This window comes from Streptopelia decaocto (assembly GCF_964273445.1).
Source record: "Streptopelia decaocto genome assembly, chromosome: 10".
Taxonomy (NCBI): domain Eukaryota; kingdom Metazoa; phylum Chordata; class Aves; order Columbiformes; family Columbidae; genus Streptopelia; species Streptopelia decaocto.
In genome coordinates this window covers 20471141-20494023 of record NC_138665.1, presented here as the reverse complement: position 1 = coordinate 20494023, position 22883 = coordinate 20471141, and the positions used below count along the sequence as shown (strand labels likewise).

At 54.4% G+C, this 22883-nt stretch overlaps 1 protein-coding gene across 1 annotated transcript in view; it reads left to right on the top strand.

The window, feature by feature from the left end:
* The first annotated feature begins 590 nt into the window (after positions 1-590).
* Positions 591-22883, top strand: part of LOC309444091 (chromosome-associated kinesin KIF4-like) — a 474457-nt gene continuing 452164 nt past the window's right edge. The window contains exon 1 of the mRNA XM_082061641.1: positions 591-597. The gene's annotated coding sequence lies outside the window, so the exon portion shown is untranslated. The remainder of the gene's footprint in view (positions 598-22883) is intronic.

Sequence of the window (22883 nt, the reverse complement as noted above, 5' to 3'; positions counted from 1 at the left end):
CGAAGACCAGACCAGCTCTGTGCTCCATCAGGGGAACAGCAAATCCATTTTTCTGAGCACAGCTGGGCAGCTTTCCTTTGCCTCCTTCTTTGCTTTTGTTATATACAGTTGTTAGATAAAATAATCTGGTTAGGCAAAGAGCAGTCCGTCCCCCAGTCCCGCAGGACCGGGTTTCGGAGGTGCACACCGGCGTTTATTAACTCACCCAGTCGGCAGATGGAAAACCAAAACCACCCGGCGATGCCGTCGCGGGGAACCCGCAGAGCTTTCCTTATTTCAGTAAATGCAACCCCTGCTTCACACGAGGAGTTATGAACTGCTGGGAGCAGGAAAGTCTTGAGTGAATTATGCAGTGTGAATTATTCTCTGAGCTCCACACCGACCCAGGTCTCGCTGCCGATGGGAGGGAGTTTCCCCGCGTTCCAGCTCCGGCATTGCCGGGGCCCGGGCTCGCCGGTGGCAGACGCCGAGCGTGCCGCGCTCCCGGCCCCGGCACCGCCAGGCCCGCGTCCCCTCCTCCCGCCGGCACCCGGGGACCTGCCACGTGCCCGTGGGGAGGACAGGACGGGTGTCTGCGGTGACGGGGATGCTGCAGCTCACCCGTGCACCAGGCAATGGGATCGCTGCAGGAATAAAGCTGAATCCCCATTGTAAAATTGCGCAGGTTAAATATTTCTAAAAGCTAATCAAAAGTAGTGGTGCGTGGGAGCCAGGCATCCTCAGAAGCTGTCAGAAATATACCCATCTACCTTAGAGGCTGCATCAGAGGGTGCCAGCTCCTTCCTCAGCGTCCTCCGTTAACCACGTGGGAATTCCCCTTGGGCAGAGCTGAGAAGACACGGTGGTTTCAGGAGCACAGAAGCCGTCTCGCAGAGTCCATCAGGAAACCCGTCCTGAGCAGCAGAGATGTGAGACCCTTCAAAGCCAAGTTGCCCCCGAGCCTTGCAAAGCCACCCCATCACAGGCATGAACCCGGCACCGCCACATCCCCAGCTCACCCTTGGTCAGCAGATGATGGGGACCCGAGTGCTGTCCCCCCTGCCCCTGGGGCTCCTGCCTCTCCCAGCCCAGGCGTCCTCACCACATCTTGTCTAGATGATGTTTTTTTCCTCTGCTTTACTTATGTCTCTTCCTCCCCGTTAATCTCCCAGGGTTGCCCCCCACAAATCCCCCGAGCTGTTATTTATGCCCTTCATATACTTGTAGATAGTTATCGTGTGTCGCCATGGATGTCAGCTAGCCCAGCTCGGCAGATTTAGCTCTTTTAATCTCTCTTCATAAGTCAATCCCTTCAGCCGCTTAATCATTTTTGTTGTTCTCTTCCAAATTCCCAACGAGATGGTTTGTCTTGTAAGTGTCTGACGCATGGTCGTATATTTACCAAAACTTCAGCAGCTTAACACGGAAATAACAGTGCAGGTTGTTTACTCTCCTGCAACCCAAAGAGTCATTAAGCTCCTAATGAGCAGGAGGTTAAGCAACCTGAGCTGGTGAAGATGTCCCTGCTCATGGCACAACTTGGACTGGATGAGCTAAGGTCCCTTCAAGCCAAACCATTCTGTGATTCTGTGAACTGCTCCATGTGCTGGTGGCAGGGGACAGTCTGGGGACAACTTGGCTGTGCCAGCAAGGCGATGGGATGGAGCTGGGTGAGGTGGGTGGCTCTGGTGCATCACACGTCTGAAAGGGCATGTGCCCCAAGCTCTGCCAAATATCCCTTCATGGCCAAAAAAGCTCCAGCTCTGCAAACACGCCCGTCACCCACGGTGTGGCACACTGGCGGGGGGACGGTCACCCGAGCACTGAGCCCCGCGCCACCCTGGGTTTCATCGCTCTCCTCTAGGACAGCCCGCCAGAAGGTGTGACAAGGGAGCTGCTTTCTAATTGCTTCTCTGGCCCAGCTTTATTGCATTTCTTTTGGAGGTGGGAGGTCTGCGATAGCGTGTGAAGGCTGGAAAAGCCACCTGGCTGGGAGGCCCTTTGGAGAGAAGCCGGGCATATGGAAAAGGTTCAGGCTTTGATGGTGTGAGCGCCGGGAGGAGGACAGCGCAGGGATGGGCTCCGGCCTCGCTCCGAAAACGTAATGAAGGCTTCCTGATCAAAATATTCCCACTGCCCCTGAATACCCCGGTTAGCAAATGCACAAGTGCTTGAGTTTACAGGGCAGGAGCTGTGAGCTGACAGCACACGTGCCTGCTGGTTTAATGGAAGAGTCTTCTCCCCTTTTTCAGGCTTCCAACTGCACGGAGGAAGCCACCCCTGCTCTTCAAACCGTGTCCCAGGCACCGAGCCTGCAGAGCCGGGGACGAGCGTGCGCCACCCGGCCCGCGGGCAGCTCAGCCTTCGTGTGCACAACGGGGAGCGGGAGATGCCCGAGCCCTGGAGATGTTCCAGAGCGGGGTTTGTTGGTTGGGGGGACAGGGGAAGACATCAGACCAGCCTCCCCTGGGCAGAGGGCTCCTCTGATGCCCATTCCCACCATGGTAAACCTGCCTTCCCCACCGGTGCTGGGATCCTCAGCGAGACAGAAACGATCTGAAACAAACTGCACAATGCTAAGAGATGAGTTGGGGGTACATGGAGGCTCTGCAAGGGTGAGGAGGAGTCTCAGAGGCAGCTCAGTGCTGCTGGAAGGGAGGACTCTGGCCATGCAAAGGCATTTTCGGGGCGAGATTTGTCCTCCCAGCCGCAGGGAGCACAGCAAACCCTACAGCTGGGAAGGGGGCTGGTCCCTGCCTGTCCCCCCTTCTCAGTCCGGGTCTCCTTGGGGCACATGGGGCCTTGATAGACCCCAAAACCAATGGGCTTCATCTCCAACCCGGACGGCTGATCCTCAGAGAAGCCCAGGATTAAGGTTTCACTGACGAGCCCCAGCAGCGCTGGGCTGGCTGGGTGGCAGAGTTTACATTCTTCAAGAACATCCCCCTCCCTCTTCCTTCCCTGTTCCCTGATATTTATTATTTCCCCTCATAGTGCCTTTTTCATTATGAGATAAAAACCCCTCCCGCTGCCCCTAATTGGAAACAAAAGCTGCCCAGCCTGCCGGCCTCCACCGACAGCCTTGCTAAAGCCAAGGACTGGGCTTTGATAAGCTCCCGTTCCAGCTGACACTTTCCCCTCCCTGGTTGTCGTGTCCCTGGGGATGTGGAAGGGACTCAGGCGGGCGCCAGAGCCCTCCCAGCTGCCCCACAGTGTCTGTGCAGGAGCTGGGCTGGAGGAGCCTTAGGGCATCCCCAGTGCTCCCAAATCCATCCCTGCTTTGGAGAGGAGAAGCATGAGCAAAGGAATGAAAGAAGCTTCCAGTCCAGGAGACCTGGAAAGACCCAGGAGATGGGTGATCTCCTCTTTTCCTGGAGGCCAGGGCACACTAGGATGAAAACCCTTCTGGAGTAACATGTGCCCAGGTGTGAGCCAGTAGATCACGTACCACAGCCCTTCGAATCTGCTCATCTGCATCGTACCTCCAGCAATCTGCAAGGATCATTGAACGGGAGGGTAATGGAGGTCTGGGGACAAGGACTAGTGTCCCCTGCAAACCTCGGGCAGATCCCCTGCAAACCTCGGGCAGATCCCCTGCAAACCTCGGGCAGATCCCCTGCAAACCTTGGGCAGATCCCCTGCAAACCTTGGGCAGATCCCCTGCAAACCCTGCTGTTGGCTGCTTTTCAGCTGCCAAGCCGTAACCCCAGCTCTCCCCTTCCAGACATCAGCTGGGAGATGTTGCTGTGCCCCAGACAAGGACCAGGACAAGAGCCGGACACCGCGCTGGGCGGGGTGATGCTGCACCCAGCTCAGTGACCGGGGGCATCTGGCCCCAGCACCGGGGGTTTGCAGCCAGGACGTCCCATGCAGTTGGCCAGACTCGAGGGGGGACCCAACAGAAGTGGGGACGCAACCCAGCTCCTCCTTTCCCCTGCCTGTGGACCCCCGGAGAGCCCAGGGGAGCTGGGGAACCCCAACACCCAGCAGCACCCCCAGCCCTGCGGAAACTCTATCTCTGCAAACACTTGCTCCCTTTATATCTTTCTCCTTTTTTTTATGGAGAGGCCTTGGAGCAGAGGGGCTGGAGGGGGCTGGCACTCCCCCTCCCCTGCTCGCTCCAGAAGAAAGGGATGCAGCTGGTGAGGCAGCACTTTCTGGAGCTGTATGGATGGGGTGAGAAAGTCATTACCTGCCTTGGGTTTCACTGTGGGAATGGCCGCACCTTTCCCTGGGAAACGCTTGTGTCTGGGGGCGCTCGGGAGGGGGGGTGGGGGCAAAGGGGCAAAAAAAGCCCATAAAGCAAAAAGGGAAGAAAGAAAAAGAAGGGGATTTTTTTTTCTTGCATGTAGACATGTAGAATCTGAAATAAATAACCTGTCTCCAAAAACACTGCATTAGGAGGAGTAATCGATTGAACACGCCACAAACTCTTATTTTATGGCTCTGTGAGCTCCACTGGTGCTGGGGAAGTGGGGGAAGAGAGAAGCTGTTCTACACAGCAGAGGGGACACTTCAGGGGTTTTTGTCTTGCCTTTTTTATTTTCCACTTTTTTTTAATCTCCCCTTGGGGACTTTCCCCTTTGTTCTGTGGGGGGAAGAGAACTGGATTGTGTTTCTTCTGCTCCTGACTAAAAGAAATTACATCAGCCCAATGTACTTAAGCATCTCCTCCCTTCTTCACTCCCCAGCCTGAACTGCTCAGTAATTCAGAGTTTAATAAGGGATTTTGACTTTTTCCCCCATTTTGTGATGATGAAGGAGCGAAGGCTCCTCGGACAGTTTGAGGGGCTGGATTCTACATTCTCCATCCTAACATTGGCACGGACCCCTCCCCATCTCCCCAGCGCGCTCCTGGAGCGGGAGAGCGAGCACAGGGCTGGAGCTGAGAGACACCAGAACAAAGGGGCAGAAACTAAAGACAATTTCCAGAGCCAAAAATAAATACACGAAAAAGAGCAAGAACACGGCAGCAAACCGGGGGAACGTGAGGATTTCTGACAAGTTCCCAGCCTAACAGTGACACTCGCCAGGAGGGTCATTAACTCCCCCAAGGGAAGGAGATATTCAGCTTTTTCAGCAGCCCCCGGGTCATTTCCTGGGGTTCGTTGCCTCCCCCAAGCTGGTTCCTGCACCCCGCACTCCCAGCTCCTTTCCCCCGGGGAGCAGCAGCAGATATTCGCACTGCGGTGGCGATTTCCCCGTGATCTCCAAGTCCTCCGACAGCCACCCCAGGTCCGTCTGGAGCAGCGGTGGATCCTCCGGTTCCCAGCCAGCCTGGAGGATTCGCAGCTGCGCTGGAAGTGCTAAAAGCAGCTGGTGTGAGCAGAGCAGAGCTGAGCAGAGCCGAGCCGAGCCGAGCCGAGCAGAGCAGAGCCAAGCAGAGCAGAGCAGAGCCGAGCCGAGCAGAGCCGAGCAGAGCAGAGCAGAGCAGAGCAGAGCCGAGCAGAGCAGAGCCGAGCCGAGCCGAGCCGAGCAGAGCAGAGCCAAGCAGAGCAGAGCAGAGCCGAGCCGAGCAGAGCCGAGCAGAGCAGAGCAGAGCAGAGCAGAGCCGAGCAGAGCAGAGCCGAGCCGAGCCGAGCAGAGCAGAGCAGAGCCGAGCAGAGCAGAGCAGAGCCGAGCAGAGCCGAGCAGAGCAGAGCAGAGCAGAGCCGAGCAGAGCCGAGCCGAGCAGAGCAGAGCAGAGCCGAGCAGAGCCGAGCAGAGCAGAGCAGAGCCGAGCAGAGCCGAGCAGAGCAGAGCAGAGCAGAGCCGAGCAGAGCCGAGCCGAGCAGAGCAGAGCAGAGCCGAGCAGAGCCGAGCAGAGCAGAGCAGAGCAGAGCAGAGCAGAGCAGAGCCGAGCCGAGCCGAGCAGAGCAGAGCAGAGCAGAGCAGAGCAGAGCCGAGCCGAGCAGAGCCGAGCCGAGCAGAGCAGAGCAGAGCAGAGCCGAGCAGAGCCGGGGCTCGGGGAAGGGCTCCAGCCCCGGGAGAAGCAGGTCTGGAGCAAACACCAGCATGCACCGAGCAAGCCCTGCGTGAAAACAAACTTCTCCTATGGTCTTTGTTAGAGCACAGATTTCCCCAGTTTGATTAGACCAATGGGCCAAAAAGTGACCAGATTTCAGGGGAAACAAGTGTCTTGTTATTCAGCTAAACATGGATTTAGGGACACGCTCTTGCCCAGCTGGGCAAGTCCCCCCAGGGGACGCAGCTGGGCAGCCCCCGGCACGGTGTGTGAGCGCCCTAAACCTCCCCAGGAGAGCAAAACCACCTTTTTGAGGCCCAAAACTCAAGGCCACGTTGCGTACCTGGGTCCACCCGCAGGTGAGTCACAGCTCGGGCAGATCCTGCGCTTTCCCCAAACCGGAGACATCGTTAACCTGAAGGATTCCGCCGACTCAGTCCCCTGCTTGTGTTATCCATAATTAAAGTTGCACCGAGAAAATAAATCTTCTTCCTCACTAATATGACGGAGGAGCATGTTAAATTATGGCTCAGTTTATCAAATGATTGCCCAATGCAGCTACCTTCTTTAATAACTTATGATAAAACATGTCATAAAATGATTCGGGAATTAATACCTACTGGATGATGCTGTGACAAACTGCTATAATATGTTTCACTACAGGAAGGTGCGTGTTCTTGTTTTATTTAAAGAAGCTGCAAGTGGATTTAGCATTCATGTAAATAAGGGGCTGATTGACAGGCAAGGGCTTCAGGGAGCCCGTGGGCGGATGAAGAGATTTGCCCTCGCAGCTTTGCTGTTGTTACCTTCTGATCCTCCCCACTCCCACGCTTCTCCACGGGTGCCTTGTTGATACCTGCACCATTTCTGCCCTGTTACATCCTTCCTCCCGTCCCCTCCCTCCAATAACCCCCGGGATGGCAGTAAATGATCCACCCCCCCGGACTGACCTACTTCATCCTGAAGTCACGTTGCTAACTGGAGGTAGACGCCGTGGTTTCCACCTCATCCTCACTTGGAAGCGTTTACAAGCGTTTTGAGAATCCTTCTCAAAATACAACCGTCAGGAACTGCTGAAAATGCCAAATGGAAACCTAGAGAGAGGAGCAAATAAAAATTAAAAACAAACCCAAAACATCCTTTAAAATATCAGTCTGTTACACGGGTCATATTTTATTATCTCCTGTGAAAATTGAGTTCTCGGCAGGAGATGTACATTTTTCACAGTGCAAATCTGCTGTCAGATTCCACAGGGGTTTCCCGCATGTCCCCTCCTCCTCCTTCCCAAACCCACCACCAGCACCCAGGGCTCCCAACGGCGCTTCCAGCCAACCTGTGTCCTCCCAGGTGCCCAGATCCCCATCTCCAGGGCACGGTGCTCAGCATCCTCAGGACATAGTACTTTCCGTCTCCAGGACACGGTGCTCAGCGGCATCTCCAAGACATAGTACTTTCCATCTCCAGGACATGGTGCTTATCATCTCCAGGACATGGTGTTGCCTGTCCCCAGGACATGGTGCTCAGCGCCTCTCCCAGCTGCCCCTGACCCCCCGGCAGAACCGGCTGCCAGTAGCACCCCTATAAACTCACAAAGCAGCTCTCATAATTGGTCCCTCTTTTCCCACTCTCATAAATGTCCAAAGCATTTGCATTTTAGACTGAAATTCCCCATGTTTAATCTCCGCCCAAAGCAGAATGTCTGTGGGGAAAGTCTGAGCAAATTTCCTTCATCCATTTGCAATTTATCAGAAAAAAAAAAAAAAGGGGGAGAAAACCAACTCTTTTTCTAAAGTAAAAACAGTCTAACCACACTTTTATAAAAAAAATGATGGCTAAAGCAAAACAGCAAAAGTTGGAAACTTGAATCCTGGATAGAGCCACAAGCTTTACAAGACTGGGGGGCTGGGGAGGATGCTTTAAAAATAAATACATGAAAATTCCCACATTGTAAACTGAATTAGATAAATACCACAAAACAAATATTGCATGTACTTGAATCCTCAAACAATCAGTTCAGACCCTGCCCAGTGTCCTGTTTTGTCTTTGTTAGCCATGAAAATTCGGGTAATTGTGCTTGCTGCCAGCAGCCTTAGCAGAAACAGCTAGATTTAAGTAAATATTGCAGAATATCCATAGGAAACACATTTCAAGCCGATAAGCACAAATATATGTGCTACTAACCTCACTCAACAAGTCGCGTTGATCCACAGGCGACACGGAAACACGCAGCGCAACTTGCTCGCCCAGTGAGGCGGCTTCAATTTCCACTGCCAAATTCTTGGGGTAAATTGCTTGCAAATGGGCCCTGAATGGATAAAAGTTACTTGCTCCAATCACTCAAAAAAAAAAAAAAAAGAAAAAAAAATGGAATAATCACTTTAATGAAAGTCACACTCTGCAGACAGTTCATGGGTGAGGAGAAGCCCCAAGCCCAGCCTTGCGGAGTGGCGCCGGTGAGCTGCTCCCCCAGCAGCGCTTTCTCTCGTGCTCGGAGCGCACATCCCAACACCCCACGCGTGGCCCTGGCAGCAGATCCCATCTGACTCCTCCGGCCACTCCTGGTGATGGTGCCCATACCATTCTCCTGCTTTGCACCAAAAATGAACGTCCCCACCAGAGGCACTGGGCCAGGCTGCCCAAAGAAGCTGTAAATGCTCCATCCCTAGAAATATTCAAGGCCAGCTTGGCCGGGGCTTTGGAAAGCCTGGTCTAGTGGCAGGTCTGGGGCAGGGGGTTGGAACTAGATGATCTTTAAGGTCCCTTCCAACCCAAACCATTCTGTAAGATACCTGCTACCCTGACCTGTCAGCTTGGATTCATGTTCACCAGCCATAGAGACCCAACAGATGGGGTTGCAGCCCAGTCTTGCGTGGCTTGAAGCTCTCCCCACCTCCTGGTGATGCTGTGACAGGGTCCCCCCATGGCCCATCAGCTGGGGGGCAGCTGTGACATCCAGGGCTGGGAGAGGGGGATGTCACCCACCTGCTACTGCCGACAGAGCTGGAGAGAACCACAAAGCTGGAAGCAAAAGTTTGGGATGTGAGAATTACCAACACAGTGGTGGGGGAACAGGAGACTGGGGTGCAGAAGAAATAAAAGGCAGCTGGGAAGACAAGGTGACAGCAGTGACGGGGACACAGGGAGCACCAGGGCCCGAGGGAGCAGGAGAAGGAGCGGGTCCTGTTGGCAGCGATGGGGAGGTGCTGGCTCCTTCCAGGCTGACACACGCTGCGTTCAGTACAGGACGAAGGATGCAGTCGTGCAACTAGAGCTTGGTGCTATTTGCAAAGTTAGAAATGAGGAAGAAAATCAGCAACTTTTTTTTTTTTTTACAACTTCATTTGCCAAAAAAACCCCCTCTCCTCTCTGTTTTTCATCTGGGGAGAGTCTTGAATTTCCATGTACTCGTTTCCTTTCTACATTCCAGTCTCCTCTCTCCGGTCTGTGTGCTGGTGCTCATTGCCCAGACGCTCTCGCAGCTCGTCCGACACATGCGATCCCTTCCCACGGGAGACCAGCCCCGCTGCCTGCGCTGCTGCCTGTCCCTGCCTGCCCAGGCCCCCTCTGCAGCCCTGGGAGGGGGACAAGGAGGTTTTGAGGGGCCTGAGCTGGGGTCCCCACGCAGGGTGCAGGTGCCTGTGCTTTGCACATCCGCTCCACGCCGCTCCCTGGGTACCAGCAGAGGGTGGATGCCCACGGGTCGGGTGCTGTGAAACGGTGTTTGAGGGTGACAGGGACACCCAGGCAGGCCCCTCACACCCCTCTGAGAACATGTCCCCACCAGTGAGTCCTGTGACCCTCCGTGTACCCACCAGCCCTGCACGGGCGTCACTTCAGCCCTCGTCCCCCCCAAGATGGGGGGAAGAGGCAGCTCCACCACCCAGCTGATTGCACAAGAGGACGTTTGAGCACTCCCTAAGACCATTTTAAACCTGAGATGATCCCATAAACTCTGCCTACCCTAACTCGTATTAAATGGAATTGGCTGAAACTGCATTGTAGCCGAGCTGTGAGTCAGTTCATCTCACTACTTCCCCGTCCCTTCTAAATGGGGGCTTAGGGGGAAAAAGAGTCATCAAGGAGCTCAGACTAGTAATAATGGTGTTATGTTGCAGCAGAGAAAATTAAAGTTAAACATTAGGGAAACCTTTATAACTCTAACCAGAGTTCAGACGGTGGAACAGGCTGCTCAGGGAGATTGTTGAATTGCTTTCCCCAGAGATATTCGAGGATAAGGCTAAGTACACATCTGACAAGGATGGTTTACCAGCCCGATGCAGAGGATAAAATGGAACAGGTGAGCAGGTAGAGATTCCTTCCAGCCGTAATAACTCTGTGTGATCAGTGCAGGGCCCCTCTGCACTGGAACATTATAAAACATATCCTCATTTTCCACAGCCTTACACAGAAACGTGCCCGCAGAGCACATCCAGCACTAAGTGACACAGAAACAAGGCTCCGGCACCGCCAGTACTAAGTGGCCGGTGCTCGGGAACTCAAGAGGGCTGCAGGAAATGTAAAAGCTCAGAACAAAGAAATCTGTAGTAACATGTGTCTGGGGGAATTGCTGGATGACGGGAATGCCTCCGGGAGGACTTTAAACCTCTGTGGCCAGGGCTGCACCGCTGGGACGGCGGAAGCAGAACCAGCAACCTGGTATTTGAATTGCTGCGGGTTTTTCTCATGAAAGCACTTTGACAAACACACAGTCCATCTGCCTTCCCCTCTCGTTGTTCAGAAGCTGCGGATCCCCAGTGCAGGCAGAGGTCTGCCGGGGCTCGGGGGTGTCCCTGGGGGTCTCTGCTCCTCTGGCCACAGCACAGGGCCCCCCTCCCTGGAGCGCTGCCGCCTTCTGATACCATTTGTGGTGCTGGGCTTCTCCGTCTGTTGGGATGGGGACACGGGGAGCCCCCTCCCCTCCGCAGGGTCCCGGGATGCTGGTTCCACATAAAGCCCGGGTGGGATGCTGCGCCGTGCAGAGCAGGGACGTGCCCCACCGCAACACCCAAAACAAGTCCCCACCCAGAGAAAGGGAAAAAAAGAAGAGGAAAGAGAAAAGGATGCTTCCCAGAAACTCAGCGAGGGCACACCAGGAGGGGGCCCCAGCTCCCTTCCCGGGACGAGCCCCCGCTCCAGCCCAGGGAGGTGGGAGCTGCGGACGGAGGGGAGGCCGGACCAGCGGATAATCTCTCAATCAGCCCTAGCTAATTTGTAAGGCATTACTGCAATGTTGACTGTACATATGTTAGTGTTAAGTCAAGTGGAAGGTATGCTCAAAATGCGATAACGAAGTGGCTCAAGGAACGAGGAGGAGCGCGGTGGATAAGGAGAAGGACCCGGGGCCACGCCGTGCCATGGCCGCAAGTGCCCGCTGACAACGTGACGGGGATGCTGCTCAGGGATGCGTCTCATTCCTTTGCTTTCACTAGCACATGAAGGGTCCTTGGGCATTGATGTCTGCCCTGATTCTCCTGAAAATTCACCCATAGAGAAGTGTAAGGGACAGCAGAGATGCAAGTGAAATGCAGCACAAGTGAACAGGGGTACATGCGGCTGAGGTTCTCTCTTTCCTGCTGCTTTAGGGTATTTCTGTGGCCACGACCTCCCTGGTCCCTGCGATCCCCAGCAGAGCTGGACAAGCCAGTGGCCTGTGCCATGTTGCTCTGTGCTCTCCCTGTTGCTTAGACAGGAGCCCTCTTCTTGGATTTATCCCAATGCCGTGGCTTTGAAATTCTGGAGAGAGAGAAAGAAGAAGAGAAGCCTTTGCCTGGCCAGCAGATCCCTCCCAGGACTTCAAAGCCTCTTGGATTCATCCCAAAACAAAATAAGATTTCTTTAATTTTCCAGCGGGCTGGGGGAGAAGCCTCCCTGCCGGTCTGCTGAGCCAGCGAACCGGGCAGCCCCTCTCCCCGCATGGCAGAGGGAAAGCGCATCGTCTCCTCCCACCTCAGCTGAAAGCAGCCGCAGACATGGAATGCCAGAAAGATTGGCAGCAGGAAACTGAATTTCTTCTCCGTTCCAGCAATTTGATATATACACGTGGAGCCTGACTCCGATCCGGGCAGCGCGGGCTGCGGAGCTGGGTGTGCAGCCCAGCTTCCAGCTGCTCCCGAGGCAGGAGAGCGCTCGTGTTTAAGGGCTGTCATATTAGCAGTTGCTATTTAATATTTGATGTTTAGTCTGGTTTGTCTGCTTTTCCCCTTTAGGATCGGGTCTATTCCAAACAAACAGAGCCAAAACAGGCTTAGAGAGGAGTCAAGTTCAAAGACACAAATTGATTTCAGACTGGCCAGGCAGCTCACACGCCTTCCCACCCGAAAGTGGGGTTCAGCCTCTGGCTGCTGGCCACTGCCTTGGGGTCCTCGGTCACCTGCAGTGCTGCTCAGGGGCCAGCGGGCGCTGAGAGGTGGGAGCCCAGGCTCTGGGTCCAAGCTCTGGGGCTGTTGCACCTCCATGGCCCCAGATGGAAAGGTCTCGCTTGCCTTGTCCTACCTTTGGGATGGAGTGACAGCCACCTGGCTTGGGGAACAGCGGTGGAGCCTGGTCCTGCCAACAGCCACGGGTCCTGTAGAAGAATCATCACTGTTGCGAATTTCCTCCAGTTTCTAGAAACCATCTTTAAAAAAAAAGAGAATTAACCAATGCCAGTGTCACTTGGCATCTCCCTGGCAAGGTGTGGAGGTGGAACGTTAGCGTGTGTTTTACAGTTTGTGAGCTACAGACAGCTGGAAAAACAGTTAACGTTCCTGTTTTACATGCTCCAGCCCGGCTTTGCAGGGAGCAGGTCTAGCAGCTCAGCTCTGCCAAAACAGGCAACTGCAGCTATTTAACTTAAGAATGAGATTTGGGCCATGATGCACCAAGGTCTCCGAGGTTTCTTGACACAGTGGAAATCATAGGGAGGATCTAGTCTCAGTAGACTCAGCTTTAAGGAATAGATTAATCTGGTGCTTTGTGGTTTAGAGCATGGCATGGGAAAGTGCTCAAGTAGGAGCAAACACATGGGTTTAAGGGGCTGCTGTACTATGGTACCTTCTGCCTCCCGGGCTGAACTACCCCTTGCTGCTGCGAAAATGAGGCATCTGAGAAAAAATAAAGAAGGGTAGATGTGCAGCATGGAAGGGATGTCTGGGCCCTTTCTGCCCTGCCGGTGTGGAGCAGGCACCCCCAGCTGATGTCCTGGGATGCACTGAGGCCGTGGGAAATCACCTTGCCCTTCCCAGGGCACACAGCTTGGCCCACAGCCCCGCAGGCCCCAACCCCACATCCCACAGCCCTGCAGCCCCCAGCCCCGCATCCCCCAGCCCCGCATCCTGCAGCAGATCAAGACATCCCATCCTGCAAAACCACACCAGGCGCTGCAGATCTGCTCAGCCCCCTCAGACCCCAGGGGAAGAGAGAGGCAGACTTGTTTTTTTCTTGCCTAAATGAAGAGCAGGGTCACCCTGAAGCGACCCCAGATGCCTGGGCTGACCTCCTCACCCAGCGAGCTTCCAGAGCTGCTGTTAACCGGGAGCTCTGCAGCCAGGGCCAGACACCCAGGAGCCGGGGCTGGCTGCGGGAGGATTAGGAGCCAAAATATTCCGATTCCTCCGGCGGTAACAGTGCAGCAGGGATGCGGCCGGGGCCACCGGGCTCCTCTGGAGCAGAACCCAGTCCTCACCCTGCAGTGTCACTGCTCGCGTGGGGACAGCTGTGCAGACAGAAGGCTCTGTGCTAAACACGAGGCTTTTCGGTGGGTCAGTCAGCCCCAACTTGAAATGCAAAATCCATCCTGATCAGGCAGGATGGGGATGTGATTTTTGATCTGATCCAGTATCCAGCTCACTTTAGTGCTGAGGAGGACAGCAGGGGAGCCTGAGGCACAAGGCGCTTTCTCACCCGTCCTTTGTACACAGGATTTATGCTCCTAGAGGTGATGCCCAAAGCTTTGGGCAGGTCCTTATGGTCTCCCGCAGATGACAGATCCCCCATGGTGGCACCGGTTGTCCCAGCGCTCATCGTGAGTCAGGCTGGGGAACTGATCCGGCTGGAAGACATCCTGGTGAAATAAGAAATAAAGGAATGGAATGGAATGGAATGGAATGGAATGGAATGGAATGGAATGGAATGGAATGGAATGGAATGGAATGGAATGGAATGGAATGGAATGGAATGGAATAGAATGGAATAGAATGGAATAGAATGGAATAGAATGGAATAGAATGGAATAGAATAGAATAGAATAGAATAGAATAGAATAGAATAGAATAGAATAGAATAGAATAGAATAGAATAGAATAGAATAGAATAGAATAGAATAGAATAGAATAGAATAGAATAGAATAGAATAGAATAGAATAGAATAGAATAGATTTTAAGAGCTCAAGGGCCTGAACCTGCTCACGGCTTGTCTGCTCCAACACTCCGGTGCTGCAGCGGAGTGAGGGGCTGGGGGAAACAAATAGGTGGGAGCAGCATGTTGAGCAAGCAGCACACGATATGTCAGACATGCACGAGCACAGGTCTGTGCCCCTGGATTTCAGCTGCAGCTCCTGCTCTGGGCAGCGCTTTGCCGCCTTTGGTGGAGCTGGCGGTGACCCGGTGACCTGCAGATGTTCAGCAGCCTCCAGCCCAGCGCCTTCACGCCTGTCACCACCGCCGGCCCTGCGAGGACACGGCGCAAGGGAGAGCACACGAGGGCTGGAATTTGTTATCAATATCAAACATATGGGCAAACAATGTTCCTCGAGCAATATCACAGGACCAATCAAAACCACAGCGTGGATAAACAGCGCAAAGAGCGCTAGAAGCCTTCAAAACCTGGTTTAAAAAAATAAAACCTAAACTAGGAAGCAGCAGCATGAATCACAGTGCATTTCAAACAAGGGAGGGATACATTCAATTTCCAGTTTATGAAGCCGGTTTTATTTATTTATGATTATGCTCCAGTGTTTAGCTTATATACAAAGTAATGACTCATTTCTGAAGTAGCTACAAGTCCTATTTGGAATAGCACATTTCCTCCATGAGGAAATGAGACAAACCGGTCCTTTTGGTCCCATCATCTGAGCATCGGAGGAGAGAGGTTTCCCTTGCCACCTGCCTCCTGTCGCCTGGGGCAGGAGACTCCTGTGCTGTTCCCTGACTGGAGCAGACCCTTTCCCCGGGTCCTGGCCCTGGGCAGGGCTGTTTCCAGGGCTGCTGGAGCTGCTCAGCTCTGCACACGGACACGGATGCACCGGCAGGTCTGTGCCGCGGTGGGACAGGGACCAGCCCTGCGCTGGGGACACTGGGGTCCCCAGGGAGGCTGGAGGAGCCTCTGCTGAGTGAGGGATGAAGCTGCAGAGCCCCAGAGCAGCCCCGAGAAACGCTCCTGAGGCTCAGCGAGGGGCTGCAGACCTGCCCTTCCCCTCCCGAAGCTTGCCGACCATCAGAAGCTGCTTAAAAGGATGTTGCAGCCAGGACGCTGTTGCAGCGAGGTCACCGTGGCGGCAAGGACCACCAAGCCACCCCAGCGAGCATTGCTTTTCCTTTTTTCGCTTCCCAAATGCAAAGCGAGAGAACCAGCATCCCTCACCCCCCATGCCAACATCTCCATCGGGACATCCCCAGCTTGGACATCGCAGTCCGGACATCCCAGTCCTCTCACCCTTCGTCCCGGGGTGGCCGGGAGCTGTGGAAGCCTCTGGAGGAAGTGCAGTCAGGCTGCTATTTAAGGCCCATTATCTCAGCTCTGCTCCAGGCTTCCTGATAATTCCCTGAATTAGCTGGGCAGCTTTGTTCTCGAGTGGCTTTGTCAGGTATCTGGGACCCAGCGTGGGGCAGGGGGTGGGACAGGGCGGCGGGGGAGTGACGGGCACCTCTGCTGCATGGTTACAGGTTCCCAGGCAGGAACCACAAGGCTGATTAGTTCCTCACTAAGGAAGAAGTCAAAGGATAAAGAAGCATAAAACCAGCACTTTGGGAAATGCTGTGGAGTCTGAAGACATGCACTCAAATCCTTCCCTTTCATCCGTGAGAATGAGGCCCCTTTCCTACCGCAGACACCTTGTTTTCTCCCTTTTATCAGGAACACTCTGCTTCCCAGAGACCTCCTCTTCACCCTGGCCTTTAAAGGTCCCTTCCAACCCAAACCGCTCTGCAATTCTATAATCCACATCTCGGGCACCGCTCCAACCGCATCCACCCGCTGGCCACCGCCAGAGCCAGGCTGGAGCCAGGCTGCACCCAGCGCCATCCTCCCGTGCTGCAACGCGGGCAATGCAGGCTCCCACCAGAAAATAAAGCTGCTGTTGCTGCCCCATCCTTGCAGAGAGCCAGGGGTGAGCCGGGGACCCTTCCCAGACCGTGTCAGCCCAGTCCCTGCCGCTGCCACAGAGATGGAAGAGCTCCAGGAACCGTGCTAGGCTTTAACGAAGCATCTGCTGGGGTTTGCACGAGGGTCCCCCTGTGCTGTACATGTCGCCGGAGGGCTGTGCTGACCCCGGGGGGCTTTCCTTGGGTGAGTTTTATTTTGCCTTTCTGTGGCAGCAAACAGCCCGGGAACGCCTGGCTCGGCGGCGGTGGCTGCAGGCCGTGGGTTGGCACAAACAGCTCAGCGAGGCACATTCTTCGATGTGGGATTTGCCCCATGCCACTGATTTTAACTACTGTGAAAATTGGCCCATTATGCCACATTCGACAGACGGTGTATTTTTATAAGATACCTTGTCTCGAGCGCATTAACTGAGCGAACTTTACATTTTATCAAGCAAATAATGAACAAGAGGGCAACAGATATATGTTGCTTACCTACACTTGTTGGGCGGTGAGGAGCTGTCGGTGATGGGCGTCACCCAGGAGCGTGACGGGGACGGTGGCCACAGGGGAGCTGTATCATCCATCCATGTACAGGGGTGCAGCCGTCCCCAAGAAGGAAGAACTGCGGGGCTTTCTCCTTCCCCAGCCCCCGAAGCTCACGAGCGCATATGCAGAACTCATGAAGCAATTTCTTCTCTCTCATATACCGAAGGTATTTGTTCCCCCAGCTTGGAATTCAGTTAGCTGCAGTTTTCATGCACAAAGTGCCTGAGTTGGCCGGCGTTGGGAGAGCTCCAGCCCTTCCCGCTCCCCCAGGGTGCTGGGGGAAATCACACAGTTCATTTTTTCTGGCTGCAGAATGCCTTTTCCTTTGCATTCTTCATCTCTCAGGTACTTAATCACCGTGTTTCCTATTCATATGTCTGGTCATTTCACTTGTGTCAGGGCTCCTTAACTAGGAAATATCAAGATGTTTTCACCCTAGAAAGCTGAGAAGTGTATAATTAGCCACCCAGGTAATAAATTACCTGTGCTGGCGACAGCCCACTGGGGGAACCTTTATTCTCCATCTCATCCTATTATGCTGAGCCAATTTAGCACATCTGTAGTTGTTTTAAAGTAGTAATTTAGATGGAATCATAGCAAAAAGCAGCTTATTAACAACTTAGCTGCCAAGAGAAAGATGGAAGGGACAGAGGCTGCCATGGAGGGAGAGGTTTGTTCCTGGCTGGAGGACAATGCATCCGGGGAAGAGAAATCTTGCTGGTTCCTCCGGCCCCTTTGTGTGGAGTGTGGCCTGGGAGCAGGACAGGTCCCCAACAGCCAGGGCTGGGGACTGGCCATGATGCTGGGCTGGGGACTGCACAGGCACTTGGCCATCGTTGGCTTACACAGGGACGAATGGAGGACAATGGTTCATTTAGCTGCTGAGTTTCCCAGGGCTGTTGGTGCACGATCCCAGCGGCAGGACCTCGGGGCTCTGCTGCTTCGGAGATGTCCCACGCCTGGCACCCAGCTCTGCAGGTGGGAGCAGCCGGGGACAGCTGGGGACAACCAGGACCTCAGACCACCGGCCAACTGCAAAACACCAGGAGAACTGCTGGGAAGACAAGAGCAGCTCCAGCCTGGAGGGAGGAGAGAGAGAGAATTAATATCAGTGCATGTGCAAATAAAAGCAGCCAGTTTCTGCCTCCGTGCTGCAGAGCTGTAATCCCAGTGCAGCCATCGAGGCTGGTGTTTGGAATGAGATCGCGTTCTCCAGGCTCCCATGTAACAGCCTGAAATGTGTCTGCTCTGATGGGCACTTTGTCAGCCGGCGCCTCCCCTAATGCGCCCTGGGCATCCATCGCCAGCACCAGCAGGCTTTGCTCAGCACCAGCTCAGGTTCCCAGCACTGGCCGTGGATGCCAAGTGCAAACCAGGGGGTTTGTGCCTTGGCACCGTCTGCCAAGTAGATGAACCACTCATTCCACCAATCAAGCCGTACCTCCTTCCTCCGCATTCCGTTCACCATCCATCATCCAAGCCCTGGGTTAGACTCCCTCTGTCATTGCGGTGGCCAGGGCTCTCTCAAGAGCTCTCCACCTCTGAGAAGAACAACCGTGCTGCTGTGAACCTTCCCCGCCAACCTTCGGCCTGAAATTCATTCCCTCCCTGTGCTGCTATGGGGCATTTCACAGTTACAATAGGATGAGGGGGAAGACACATCATTTCTTAGCCTGGAATAAGAGCCAGAAGAGCCCTCAGCTGCACTTCGAATCCCAAGCAGATGTTCATCTGGACATCACCACCTACCCCAGGGAACAAAGTGAGCTAGACACTTTTCTTTGGCTCTGGGGCCCCTTCCCCAGCTCAGCCCATCCCCAGACACCTGAGATCTCACCTTCCCAAGCAAGGGGGCTGCATCCGTCTCCTTTGGGACACACGTGCCCTTGCGCCATTCCTGTTCAGAGCCTGGGGTTTCCTCACTGGTGGGGTGACCTGGGCACGGGGACAACACCACCACAGCAAAGGGGTCCGTAACCCGGGGCTGTGGATGTAGCCCGGTCTCCCAGAGCCTTGCAATGTGCCCGTGCCCTCTCTAGCAGAGGGGCTGCAGCCACTTCTGCAGCTGAGACCCGCAAAGCTCAGGGTCTGGTCGGGGCAGCAGGGTGTGGAACAGCGGCTCTGGCAGAGGGATCACTGCCCACCCACACCCCAGTCCATCCAGGGGCACTGGGAACACTGGAAAACACATGTCCCCACTCCTGCCTCCCTGCCCACACACGGCTGGCTCCAGCGCAGCCCCCCTGCAGGAAAGCTCAGGCACCCATGGACCTTTTCCAACAGGACAGTTAATCCTAGCCTTGCAACAAGGACCAAAACCCACATTAAAGAGACTATTTTCCCAGTTTCCTTCCTCCTCTGTCAGCCCAGAGAGCACATCTACTCCGAGTAACCCACCCTGGCGTTTCCCAGCCACCACCCAACCACTGCTGCTGCTCCAGCTCCCTCCCTGCCCTGCTCGCTGCTGCTGGAAGCTCAGCCCTGCAGGAGGACCTGGCCTGGCCCAGCATTAGTCCTTCCCAATAAATGGGCTACCAGTCATTGCTCAGAGCAGACAGGGCTCTGAACTTGGGGCATCACCCCAAGGCCATATACTGTTGGGGTTTCTTCTTACAAACCAAACCTCAGCAGCTTTCAATAACCAGGAATAAAAAAGGATTTGCAAGGTATTTCCCTGCAGCCCTCTCCAGAGCACCGCTACGTGTTGGCATAGCCCGGCCACCATTGCAGGGTGATTTTATAGAGGAATTCCCATGCCATGGAAACTGGACCATCCCCAGGGGCAGCCTGAGTGTGAACCGGTTCCTGCCTTGCTGGGACACTTGGGCTTAGGCAGAGCTTGGAGCCTGTGAGGGCGAACAGCAGATTTGCCTAAAAAGGGTCCAGCTAAGCACAGAGGAAGCTGCTCCCTGCAGTTTTCTTTTCCCTTTCTTATTTACACAGGTTTTTCAAGCTCTGCCCTGTGCAAATGGAAAAGAGCAACACAAAATAGCAAAGTCCTGACCTTGAATAACTATGTGCAATATCCCTCCATAGCAGCTCACCAAGCCCACATCCAGTTAATCAGCTCCCGGAAAACCAAGTCACACACGAACGTCTACTCTTTAGGCTCCAAAGATGACTCTTTCCATCCATTGAGAGGCCAGCAATGCCTCTGTCCTGTTACCTTCAGGTGCCCGGGCTGTGTGCGTGTCCGTGGAGCAGAGGACAAGCTGTGTCTGGAGCCTCCAGCAGCTCAGCTCCCACCCCAGCGGCGCCATCGCGCAGCCTGGCACTGTCACATCCCCCAGCCCAGATGGCTTCATGGCACAGGCTGTTGTCAAATTACCACTTTCTGGAACCGCTCAACGTATCATTTGCCTTATGCTTTCGTTGAACGGATCATTGACCCCGCTTTTCCTCATCGTCTTTGATTATCCGAGGACATCCCGCTCGCTGCTTCCTACAGAATTCCCAAAAGGATCCCAACTCCTTCCATGCATAAAACCAAAGCAAACATCCTCTCCTTCTTCAAAAGTCTGGATCCATCCCCATGATGAATCATTCCTCTGTATCCCATTTCACCAAAGGACGGGGAGCGGAGGAATGGTTGTGGGTTTAGTCAACTATAGATTCATGAAAACAGGAAAACAAATCTACTTGCCTCAGACGTTAGTTAGCAAATCGAATTACTCTCCGCTTCATCTATATTATTTAGACTTAATTGTATTACTGACGCTGTAATACAGTGAAAATACAATTATTGGCAGGGAGACTGCAAGAATGGCATCTTTAGGAAAGCTGGTATTGATGAAAAAGGGGCTGCGAGCTGCCCTGTGCTGAGACAGACGTTCCTCCTGCCGGGCTGTCCTAAACCAGGCTGCAGCTGACGTGAGCTGAAGGCTCTCCCTAGTCACCGGCTTTTATTTGACATTCCTAAGCTGCTGCACAGCCGCCGGTGATTTGGATGCTGCAGAGGACTGGAGCAAGGACGGGGGTTGTTTTACGTGTGGGAGGCTCCATCGAACACCCCCCTTTCCGTGCCAGTAAACACGCTGCTCCATCACAGCGTGCCAAGGACCAGGGAACGCGCCCATTGCTCTTCCACGAGCAGTTATTGAACCTGCCATCGATTTTACCATCCTCAGCACCACGCGCAAACCTGCCTGTCTGCGCATTGTTACCTGGGGACAGCTGCTTGCTCACGGCTGCTCGGACACCGGGAGCCCCGGGCCGGCTCCTGCTCCTCCTGCATTCCCCAGGGCATCGGCAGCTCCGTTCCGTCCCAGTGGATAAACCACCGGCCCAGGAGACACGCGGGTTTGCAGTGGAAAAGGGTTTTGGCCCTGGGACCTGCCCAGCGCAGAGCCTGCGACAGCACCCCGTGGGACTCTGCTAAAATCAGAAGATAATTTCCGCTTTGGAAGTTTAAAACCAAGTAAGACTCAGAATAATTAAAATCTCTTCTGCAGCACCATTAAATATAAATACAAATGGTATTAATATCTCTGGTTACTACGAGAGCATTCCCAAGCACCCTCTAATTGTCTAATTAAATCACTAAGGGCTTAGGTTAGTGACAGCGTAATCCTTAATGGTGCCTTGCTTGTACATTTATATAAGGTACTGTACAAGATGGTTGTTTATCTAATTAATCCCCAAGGTCAGATTCCAAGCTGGTGTGCAAGGTAATGTAATTTAGGTCCCTTGCTTTTCAGCAGGCTGGCTCAGACCTACTTACACCTGTTTGCTGCGGCGAAGGAGGCAAAGCGATGCAGCACACATGCCGGGGAGCAGGAGAGCAGCCCTGGAGCATCTTCGTGGAGAGGAGACATCATCATCATCATCATCATCATGTTCCCTGCCCTGCTCTGGTCCAGACGTCCCCCTTCTCCAGGCTGCTGCTGTCCTTGCAAGGGGCCAGCACCATCTGTAAGGGGAAGGAGGGAGCAGCACATGGTGCAGATCAGGTGTGCCAAGCCAAGGGAGGGGTCAAGGGGTCACAGACCCATCACCAGAGCATATCATCTGCTGCACAGACCGAGAGTGCCACATGGCATTGCTCTGATGGGTGATCGCCATCAGGGATCGGTGGAGAACCTCTGTCCCACAGCAGAGTTGAGCAGGAGCAGATCTTGTCTTCCAGAACGAGCTGGAGAGGATGAAGCTGCTCCTGCCCACGTTGCCTCCCATGGCAGGACCCCAGCAGGCACCCGAGGAGGAGGACGAGGAAGAGGAGAGCCCCTCGCTGCCCCCCCGGCCCCCGCAGCGCCCGGGCAGCGAGCAGGGCTGGGAGCAGCTGTGGGGAGGCTCAAAGACCAGACAGGAGCAGAGGGCAGGGGAACGTCCAAACCCAGCACCCTGCCCGCTCCAGAGCACCCCAGCCCCTGCCGCTCCCGGTCCCCAGCACTGCTCTCCCAGCTGGGGAGGCTCTGATGCCACTCAGCACAAAACAGAGGCAACTTTCCTTTTATTTCCCTCCCCCGCTCCTAACGTTGGATCAGCCAGCGCTGATCGCTTTGGATAGTAACTGTTGGGTCTGAATTCCTGGGCAGGCTGTCAAGCTGTCCCAGCTCGTCCATGTGCATGTGGATGGTGCTGCATTGTCCACAAATTGGGACCAGATGTGAACATCCCGACAGCCACGGGCTCCTGCTGCAGCCCCCGCCGCCCAAATAAAAGAGCAGCCGAGCTCCCAGGGACGTGGCGATTGCTTCCCCTCCCCACCCCGTTTCTCACACAATGAAATATGCAAAAATGGCAAGAACAATGGGCACGTTTATGAATAAAGATGTGCAGCTGGGCAAATAATAACCCCTTCCCAATCGATGCCAGCCTTGACCCTCAAATCATCCCCAAACTCGGTTGGCAAACCCACCCCACAGAAGGAGAAGGGAAACTCCTTCCCCTGACCCCTCTGCCCTGAAGGGGCTGGGAGCCCTCCAAGGTAAAGGGCGATATTTCTGACATGTGTATAGCGTCAAATTCAACACCGTCCTAATCCCAGCTCCATCCTGTGAGTGGCTATAGCAAATTTAACAAACAAGCCTGGCACGACGCTGCTGGCCTCACTCAAGAGCATTAAATTCTGGTCACATTTAAGATGGCCAATTCAACCTCTGGCCCCATCCAGTGCAAGTCACCCATTCACAAC